Source organism: Leopardus geoffroyi, chromosome D1 (assembly GCF_018350155.1).
Source record: "Leopardus geoffroyi isolate Oge1 chromosome D1, O.geoffroyi_Oge1_pat1.0, whole genome shotgun sequence".
Taxonomy (NCBI): Eukaryota; Metazoa; Chordata; class Mammalia; order Carnivora; family Felidae; genus Leopardus; species Leopardus geoffroyi.
Window position 1 is genome coordinate 9,071,254 of NC_059329.1, and position 10,440 is coordinate 9,081,693.

The window sequence follows — 10,440 nt, forward strand, 5'->3', positions numbered from 1 at the left end:
ATCTCTAGAATTGAACATTAATTTGTTAAAAGAACTCCTATCCCCGCACATTCCCCACCTCTCTTAAAGGCTCCTCTCTCCCTTCCTTCCTTCTTCCCTACGTAAAGCATTAATTGAATACTTACGCTAGACACTATATGAAATGTCCTCTTGCTTCTGAGGGTCTCATGGTATAGTGGAACAGGTAGATGAGACCAGTAACAAATTTTCATTCATTTAATAACTGTTTATAAAGAAAACTACTTATAGGGGTGCCTGGATGGCTCAGTCAGTTAAGCGTCCAACTTCAGCTCAGGGCATGATCTCATGGTTCGTGAGTTCAAGCCCCGCATAGGGCTCTGTGCTGACAGTGCAGAGCCTGCTTCGGATCCTCTGTTCCCCTCTCTCTCTGCCCCTCCCCCACTTTTGCTCTCTCTCTGTCTCTCTTAGAATAAATAAATAAACTTAAAATATCCACTTATAAAACACTGGAATAAATAGAGGTAGGCACATACTTCTTGAGGAATCCGTAAAAGTTTATGTAAGATGGTAGGCTCAAGAAAGGCCTCTTTGATTAAGTGAAATATGAATTGAGTCTTACATCTTGAGAAATGAATTAGACATAGAGAAGAAAGGAGAAACAGTTTATGATGGGCACAAAGGAGAGTGAGCAAGCAATATTTTTAAAAAGGTGTCCATAATAACAAAAGTAATAGCAAACATTGATTTAACCCTCACTATGTACTAGATGCTCTGCTAAGCACCTTACATGTTTTGTTTTGTTTTTTTTTTAATAATTTGATCCTCATGATAATCTCAGAAATAGAAGTGGTAGCTTACCCGCTTTGTAGTTGATGAATTGCTGTCCAGATGAAAAAAGTTGCCCTTGAACTTCTGTGAATAAGTAGTTGAGCCAGAAACCTAAGCTTCCCTGAAATCAAGAGCCTGGCAAATGGGGTGAAGGGGGTATAAGCAGAAGCAAGATTCTAAAGGGCTTTGCATGCCTCAGGGAGGGGGTTGGGTTTTATCTCAAAAGTAATGAGGAACTGTTCCAGGCTTCTAATTTGCAAAGCTACCTGAAGCAGATCTTGATTTAGCATGGCCATTTTAGTAGGTGGGGGGGCATGTGGAGAGGGGAGTCAAAGATGAATTTGGGAGCAGGGACAATACTGAAAGCAAATGGACTCATCAGAGGCTATTGTCAAAGCTCAAGTAAGCTTCATGAGGCCCAAGAGAGGAGCAGAATAGACAGATCTTCTCAAAATTTGGATGTAGGGAAAGAGGGTGGGCCAAGAACCATGCTCAGGATTCATTTGATAATTCAGTCAACAAACATTCTTGAGTATCTGCCTTGTACCATGGACCATCCTAGTCCTGGGGATAAAATTGATCCACAATATAGCCCCTGGTCTCAAGGAGCTCACACTCTCAAGATGGAGATAAATGAGAATCATCACAGATAGCAACTGCAAGATGTATGCACAAGCATATCACACTGTGCTTGGGAAGGCTGGACCATAGATGGCCTTCATGGAAGAGGGGAGCCCACCCCAGTCTTTCTCTTGACCTGTAGACTTATATTTCCAGCTGTCAGCTGGTCACCTATGCTGGTTGTCCCTCAGGCATTTGTAACATTTGAACTCATGCTGTGACCTCCAAAGTGCATTATGCTCCTTATATATCATGTTTCATGTCCTAATCAACATATTTATTCAAGAAACATATTCTTTGAGTATGCATAAAGTGCCAGATATTGTATCAGGCATCAAGCTTAGAGAATTCCTAAAACATGCTAATGTTTTCACTTTGGTGTGCAAAAGCTTTTTATTTTGGGGCACCTGGGTGGCTCAGTTGGTTAAGCATCCGACTTCAGTTCAGGTCATGATCTCACAGTCCATGAATTTGAGCTCCGTGTCAGGCTCCGTGCTGACAGCTCAGAGCCTGGAGCCTGCTTCAGATTCTGTGTCTCCCTCTCTCTCTGCCCCTTCCCCACTCATGCTCTGTCTCTCTCTGTCTCAAAAATAAATAAAAACATTAAAACAAAAAGTGCTTTTTATTTTGATGTAGTGCTAATAGTTTAATTTTGCTTTTGTTTCCCTGCTTGAGGAGACATATCTAGAAAAATGTTTCAGATGTCAGATATTATGTTTCTATGTCTGATGTCAATTACTTCTTCTAGGAGTTTTATGGTTTCAAGTCTCATACTTAAGTCTTTAATCCATTTTGAGTTTATTTTGTGTATAGTATTAGAAAGTGGTCCAGTCTCATTCTTTGGCATGGAGCTGTCCAGTTTTCCCAGCACCATTTATTGAAGAGACTGTCTTTTCCTCATTACATTTTCTTGCCTGCTTTGGTGTAGATTAATTGACCATACAATCATGGATTTATTTCTGGATCCTCTATTCTGTTCTGTTAAGCTATGTCCATTTTGGTGCCAGTACCATAGTTTTCATTATTACAGCTTGTAGTATATCTTTTAAGTTTATTTTCAGAGAGTGAGAGAGAGAGAGAGAGAGAGAGAGAGAGCGCACGCAAGCAAGCAAGTGGGGGGAGGGGCAGAGAGAGAGAGGGAGAGAGAGAGAATCCCAAGCAGGTTCCACACTGACAGTGTGGAGCCCAATGAGGGGCTTGAACTCACAAACCGTGAGATCATGACCTGAACCAAAGTCGGATGCTTAACTGACTGAGCCGCCCAGGTGCCCCAGCTTTGTGGTATATCTATCTATATCTATATCTATATCTATATCTATATCTATATCTATATCTATATATTAATTTTAATGTTCATTTATTTTTGAGAAGAGACACAGCGTGTGAGCGGAGGAGGAGCAGAGATAGAGGGGGACACAGAATCTGAAGCAGGTTCCAGGCTCTGAGCTGTCAGCACAGAGCCCAGTGCGGGGCTTGAACTCACAAGCAGGAAGATTATGACCCGAGTCGAAGTCGGACACTTAACCGACTGAGCCACCCAGGTGCCCCTCCGGTATATCTTGAAGTCAGGTATTGTCATACTTCTGGCTTTACTTAAATGAGAAACGGAGGCCACAGTCATCTAAATGACGTAGTCAGAGATACCATTACGAGATTTAATCCAAATAACTTACAGAACACTGGTTCTCACATTTTTGCATTCTGTAGCTCTTGATAAAACCGTTGTCCTCCCTGAAGCAAATGGATGAACACGACTGTGAGGCAGATTTTACCTTGTAGGAACACAGAAGCACCGCTCCTATGCTGCCATGGCCAAGACCACTGTGAGGACAGAGTGGCATTGTTCACCCCCTCAAGGTCTAAATCCAAATGGAGGCAATAGGCAGGGGGTGTCTGATAAGCCCCACACTGCTGCTTCCGTTCACTCTGGCTGGACTGCACTTGTTGGGAACAGCTTGTAATGTTCTTGTGATAAAGACTGAGAGATTGAATGGAATGTTTCTACTGAGCACAGCTTGGAACATTTCACAGAGTTCTGCCACCCTCCAGGGGCACTCGGGCTTTGTGTAAAAGCACGACTCTCAGCAGAAGCTTTCAGATTAACCAAAGAGGGGGAAATTAGTGGTAAAGAAGATTCTGTGGAGAACAGGAAGGCCTAGAGAGAGAGGTGTCTCCCACGGAACCTACCATTGCACCTCGTACCTAATATGCTCCCCATAAATGCTCACTGAAGGAACAGAGCGGGGTGGCAGGTTACAGGAAGGTGGTTGGGAGCTCTGGGGTAGAAAGAGGCCCTACAGCACCCATTAGCTTTTCACGAAGGTGATACTGATCGCATACCCCTTTATTTGCCTCACGAGGATTTTAAATGCCTGAAGATCCGAGGGAAGGAGAAAGAACACAGCCCGACAAGTCATAAATGGCCCCCTTGGATTCTGAGATCAATGGGCTGGGGAACTTCTGCCAAATCTGCGCTCCCTGTGGCACTGTGAGGGGGCCAAGCAGCTGCCGGCTTGTACGGAGGGTTCTTGCCATTGACCTCAACTTTGGAGCTCATGTTTCCACAATGTGGTAGATGGAAGAGGCGACAAGGAAGCAGTTTCCAAACCTACATCTCTCCCAGAACCCCAAGATCCCAGACCCCAAGCCAGCTGCCCACAGTGTAGAATAGGCCTCGAAAAGCGGTGCCCTGAAGGCTCATGGCCAACTTAAGACAAGAAACCCATTTCTACCTCTGCTGAGATAAGTTTTCTCCAGGAGACTCATTTAGCCACTGACTTCAGCCCAACTGGAAAGCTGATGGAGCTTCCAATGCTGAAACAGTTTTATATTTCTCTTTATCCTTTGGCTGAGGCTGTAGCCAAGAGTCAAAGCACAAACTTTCCCTCAGAAAGTGAATCCTTGATGCTAAGACTCGTTCTGAAAGAGAAAGCACTTTTCTCTCATGAGTGACTGTGTTCTCACAAGTTAGTTTAGGTAGGTCTTCAGGGTTTGGAAAAGTTTGGAGAGCCCTCTGCAGTCAGGGTCACTGAACAGACTCAACTGTGTAACCTAGAAGATGTTGCCCAATTCTCACTGTAAGCCCAGTCAGAAAGGAGGAGCTTAACTTGCAGAAGGAAAGGTCCTAGGTTGCAGGTCCTGAGCCAAGCCGAGCCATCCTCGGTTGCGGGGGCGGGGGATTGGTTAGAACAGGTTCCTGGCTGTGAGCAGGGCCCAGAAAACAACATTTTGGTTGGAAAGATACGAGTGCTAACAGGAAGGTCACCATGAAAGTTTGCAAGTGAAACAGACGGGCCAAGATATAACCACCTCAGTCTCATGAACGTTTCTGAGACAACAGGTCACTTCACTGGTCCAGGGAAGCCCCTTGTCTACGAGCTGTCTCTGTCGGGCTGCTGATTAGAGTGGGGTCACCTGTGTGGCGGCTGGGATCAAGTACACGGCCGGACGTTTCCTGTCGACCCATCTCACTGGACCTCCCCTGCACAATATGCCAGCTTCTTTCAAGTGGCCCATTTTCCTGTACTGTTGAACGGGCCGCCCCGGACAGAGGCCGAGACGGGCAGGGCGCCCCTGCATCACCTGGTCCTCAGGAGGACATAAGCTGGGAGGACACAGGGTCCAGGCTCACACACAGGTTGGAGTCAGCAGAACATTTTCCTGCTTTTTCTCTCTATAAGCAATTTTGACTTAGCCTCCTTTTAGTCTCACTGCTGTTGCTTAACTGATATTACATTTGTTCTTATTGAAGTTTGACAGAATTTTAGTTCCTAAGATAGTGTTTTAGAATATAGAATACACTCATAATACATTTATGAGAATACTGATATGAGTCTTAGGAACATAGTATTTCCACCTCATTGGACTCTACAGAATCAGATGGTGTAAGTGTGATATTTTGTTTGGGAAAAAAAGATCCACTGTGGCTCAAACCACCACTGAAGTTTGATATGACTGTGTGGAGACTTAAAACAACAAAGACCATTCCCATATGTGAGGAGCTGTCATTAGAAATCTGTCAGAGTAACGTAGCATTTACTTTAATAAATTTCGATGAGTTTTTTTAAATAACACACATACACACCAGAAAAACCTGAACAAAACAATATCCCAGGCTAAACTCAGTAAAGTTTTACGAGGTCAGCCCTAACCTCACAGATCACTTGAGGGGAGTTGACATTTTGCAACCATTTGTTTCTTGTTTTGTAATCTCTTTCTTATGTGATTTCATTTAGGATAGATATGCTCTGCTGTGTAAATGTTTCTAAATTTTTCCCAAATAATAATTTTACCTTATGGCAAAGAAAAAGAAGAAAGAAAGAAAAAGAAAGTTTTCACTCAGTGTTTCTAGCTGTTCTGCATCACTCAGGTTTTGGGGATACAAAGTGTAACATTTTACCAGAAATAGCAGTTGACTGATTTTTTTAAAAATCAGACCTTTTTTGGGGCGCCTGGGTGGCTCAGTCAGTTAGGCGTCCGACTTCAGCTCGGGTCACGATCTCACGGTCCGTGAGTTCAAGCCCCGCGTCGGGCTCTGGGCTGATGGCTCAGAGCCTGGAGCCTGCTTCAGATTCTGTGTCTCCCTCTCTCTCTTCCCCTCCCCTGTTCATGCCCTGTCTCTCTCTGTCTCAAAAATAAACGTTAAAAAAAAAATTAAAAAAAAAATCAGTCCTCTTAATAATTTAGTAAACAAAAAAAATTGAAGCCACAGAACTATTTAAAAGAAGGTGAGAAGTTGGGCAGAGAGACAGCAAGAGAGAAGTCATGGGAGCACGAACAGACGAGCTGGTGTGGGGACCACGGATCATCGCATTATTGGAGCATCAAGAATGAGGATGGGAGAGGAGGCTGGAGGTTAGTGCCACAGAGCCGTTGTAGGGCACGCTAATTAAATCCAATTCTCTGTGTGATTGGGTTCTATTTAAGTGACTGGGGAAGATGGGTGTTTTGGAAAGATCATTCTGTCTAGAGAAGGAGGCGTTGGGAGGGCCAGGCCCGGAGGACAGGTGGTAATGTAACCCAGAGGAGAGAAATCGTCTCTAACTAGGGCATGAATCACAGAAGCAAGTACAGAGGATGGACGCAACCCAGAAGCATTTAGCAGGTGTCGAAGGAAGGGCAGATCCCAGAAACATTTAACAGGTAAAATCTCTGGAACGTAGTGAGGAATCAGGAATGTTCCCTGGCTTCTCCTGCAAGGAATTGAATGCGTGAGGTTCCACAGAAATGGGGGATTCTGAGGATGAGAACAAAGCTTCGAGAGGGGAGTGGATGAGATCAGTTTCGAACATGTTTGACATACTAAGATTAATTTGGGGCACGTTCAGTTTTCCTTACAGACCTCTGGATTTTGCTCAGGCTCCCCATCTCCGTTCGAATTCTGTGCCCTGGGATGGAAGAACTACTTTGTGTCTCCTGTTTGTGACTTTGTCTTGGACCTGGCCTCTCAACTCTGAATATATCTTTACTTAGGGAGTCAATTTGGTGGCTGCGGTTTCTCGGTGTGTCCTTGCCCTGGATTGGTGATTTGCTGCCATGATGTCGTCCCTGCCTTGTGGTCCCTTCTGGGCCCCAGTGGTAATCCATGTACACAGCCTGAGAGGTACCACAGCTCAGGTAGTTCTGAGCTGCTTCTTGAGAAGGAAGTTTGGAAAAGGAAAGAATGGATCAGGCTGTTGTGCTGGGAAACTAGTGGACTCCCTTGGTTACTCATATTGAAAGTCAGGCCATTGTCTTTCAGTGAATATTGACCAAGTGCTTACCAGGCACCAGGACCCGGGAATTCAGCAGTGGGTGACCCCCTGCCTCCTGTAATCTCCCAAATTAGTAGGAATAAGAGACAGACAAGCTGATTTAGAAGAATCAGCTCCCCTCCCCTTTCTCTGCCCTTTGTAGGTTTGCTCTAAATAGGATATAATACATCTCGTGTCCCAAATGCCTTCCTTGTGTATAGATTCAATGAGAAGGGTGCCGTGCCTAGGAATTTGATCAGACCCAGGGTTTAAAAAGAAAGCACGGATTTAGTTTTAAATTTTCCATTTCTTCTCAGTGTTTCTGTAGCTAAAGGTGGTCGACAGGAGGAGGGAGCACCTCTGCTGGGTGGGACTTGGCCATGGGCTGGCAGGCCCTTGAGGTGGATGGTTGACGAAAGGAAGTGTTGTCTATGGCTGCTCCCCAGAACGCTGTCTCCAAGGCGGGGAGGGGGATGAGGGTGTCGGGATGTGTGAGTGTGTGTGGCTGGTTCTGTTGAAGCACATGTCCCCCACCTCCACACCCTCACCCCCAGTTTGCAGGGGTTATACTGGACAAACAGCTCAGGCCACAAGACACGTTGCTGACGATTTTGTCCTGTGGATTGCCCCGGGGCGGGAGGAAGGGAAAGGACAGATCCTCCCTTCCAAGCAGAGCTTAACTGAATACTTTTCAGGGAGAAAAGAAACAGTGTCACATCAAGCAAGCATCTTGGGCCCATCTGTCAGCACCCCCTGAGAGCCAGATCTAAAACGTTATCTAAGACAAGGCAGCACCGACCTCTTTTCCCTCCTGAAACACAGGGCAGACCACTTGCTGTTCCTATGACAATTTTCTGCTCCCTAGGATCCCCCACCCCAAATAATAATCATGAACAAAAATATCATTTTCAGGGGAGGTAAGGGAGGAAGAACGAGAGGGAAAGTTGGTCCTGATCAGAGAGAAAGATGGGGGACCCTTCTCACGCAGGAGTGCGTGGATTTCGGAGACAGTGCTGACCTAACAGATGGCCACAGGGGCACATACCTGCCTGGGAGCCTGCTCCGTCCCCCGGAAGGCTTGGTGGCGGGACTGTGCTGCCTCCTCGGGGGGTGGGGGGGGTGTTGCCAGGATCTCTGAGACTGAGCACCCACTCTAGAAGCTCATGCCCAGCTTAGGCAATCTATTTAACCTCACTGTGCTTCAGTTGCCTTATTTGTCAAAAGGAAATAACAAAATGACCTATTGCAGAGAGGGGGTTTCTTTTTTGTATATTTTTATTCAAGTATAATTAACACAGTGTTATAGTAGTTTCAGGGGGACAATATAACGGTCCCACAATTCTGTACTTTTCTCTGTCCTCATCGAGATAAGCGTACCCTTGAAGTGAGTTAATGTTGTAAGGTGCTTAAAGCAACCAGTACCCGGCACAGGGTGCTGAGGGAGTGTTTGTTCAGAAAATGGCCTGAAGTCACGCCCAAGCCAAGTCACTTGCCCCAGGAGAGGGCAGCTGTTGGACGGCCGGGACCCCCAGAGCTGCCTGTGGCTAGCCTGTCTGGTACAGTGGGCCTCCGGCCGAGGTGTGACGAGGAGGGGGAGGACAGTGATGTCAGAGGAGAAGGTCTGTGTGCTCTTGCTGCACAGCCTGGGTAGGAAAAGAGGGCAGGGGCCAGAGGGTGGCACAACTTGTCACCCAGTTTGCAAGGCTGAGATTGGAGGATGTTCAACAGCCCCAGGCTGGTACATTCCTCCGGTTCCCGGGTCATTTCCTGGTCCAGGAGGCATTCCTAGAGCGAGCTTGAGCCAGAGGAGAGGGTTTATCCCGTGTCAGCCCCATAAATATTCCTCCGGTTTTACAACCCCTTTCCTTGCCAGCCGGACAGGTGCCAATAAATACTTGCAGAGTATCTGATTCCTGCTAGAAGGTTCCTCATTACTTGCTATCTCTTTGTTATATCTCTCTTGTCTATAAGCTGATGCTCAGATTAAATAATTTTGGGTCCATCATCTTAGTTCCTGTGTCCACCTGTTCTTTGGAGCCCCGTCTTCTACCTACAGCCTTCTCTATCCCTTCAGCAGGGATGGCCGACACGAGGCATTCTGTCAGCAGCTCCTCCTTATGGCTTCCTGGAGCAGTGTCACTGATGGACCTTGGTGTTCTTTACCGAGCTCATTGAGTCTCCTCAGCGGCCTTAGTCAGCCAGCCACAGCCAGCTGGTTGTTCACTGTCCTGCGAGCCTCCTCCTCCACCTGATGGTCACATCCTGTTCCTGTACCTACTTGTAATTAACCCATTTCTGCTCCAGCAGTGACCATCCCTGAAACCTTTAAAGTGCTAATCCCACAACAGGACTACTGCAACAAAAATAGCTCTCCTTTGCAGCCCAGACACGAGGCATAGAGTAGGTGATCTATATAAATGCCGATCAAATGATGGATGGGATCACAGCCACTCATTTTCAAGGACTTATGGAAGAGTGGGATTATTTTGGTCCCCAGACTCCATCTGTTCTGGAAGTTAAAAATAAAATGAGAATTCAATTAAAACTATGCACACAATCCACCCAACATTGTGCCAGATCTTCTGATAATACCCTACTTTCCAGCCTATCAGAAACAGAGGTGCATGTGTGCCGTTAGAGAAAACACCTTAGAATGTCAAATTGCTTTAATTAAAGGATTCATCAGCGTATATGCAAATAGCAAAGTTTTTTGTTTGTTTGTTTTTTAAGGAGCGTATCTTGCCTTCAAGCTTCTTGCTCCTATTTTTCTGCAGAGGGAAGGTCTGCAAAAGATGTAAGGATCTCGGCTACTTAGTGTCTTCTGTTCCATGTGTCTCCTTTGAGGATAGTCAAGGTCAATGGATGGGGGCTCAGCAGTCACTTAGGGTTCTGTCTCTAGTGCTCATTATGAAGATCAGTAAACCAGGCCCATGGCAGAGCCCATTCCACAATTATTGTCTAGAAAGAAACCTCTAAAGGGTGTACCCCCTACAGCTTAGCGGTCCCCCTCTAATCCCAATTTTGCTGAGGATTCAGAAGAGACATTTTCCTTCCTAGATGGATGGCTTTCATGTGCTTCCCCTAAATGGCTTTTAGTTTTGACTAAAGGAGCCCATTACATTAGCTGATGCGTTAATCCCATTACAGTGTCACTTCTCATTTTTAAGATCCAGCTTCTGAGAACTGATGATATAAACAGGGTGACGGTAGCTTCTAATGGTAGGGCTCATTTCTTTTCAGTTAATGTGCCCGGAAGAGCAGTATTGCAAACAAGCCGCATCCCTGCCAGTGCCCAAAC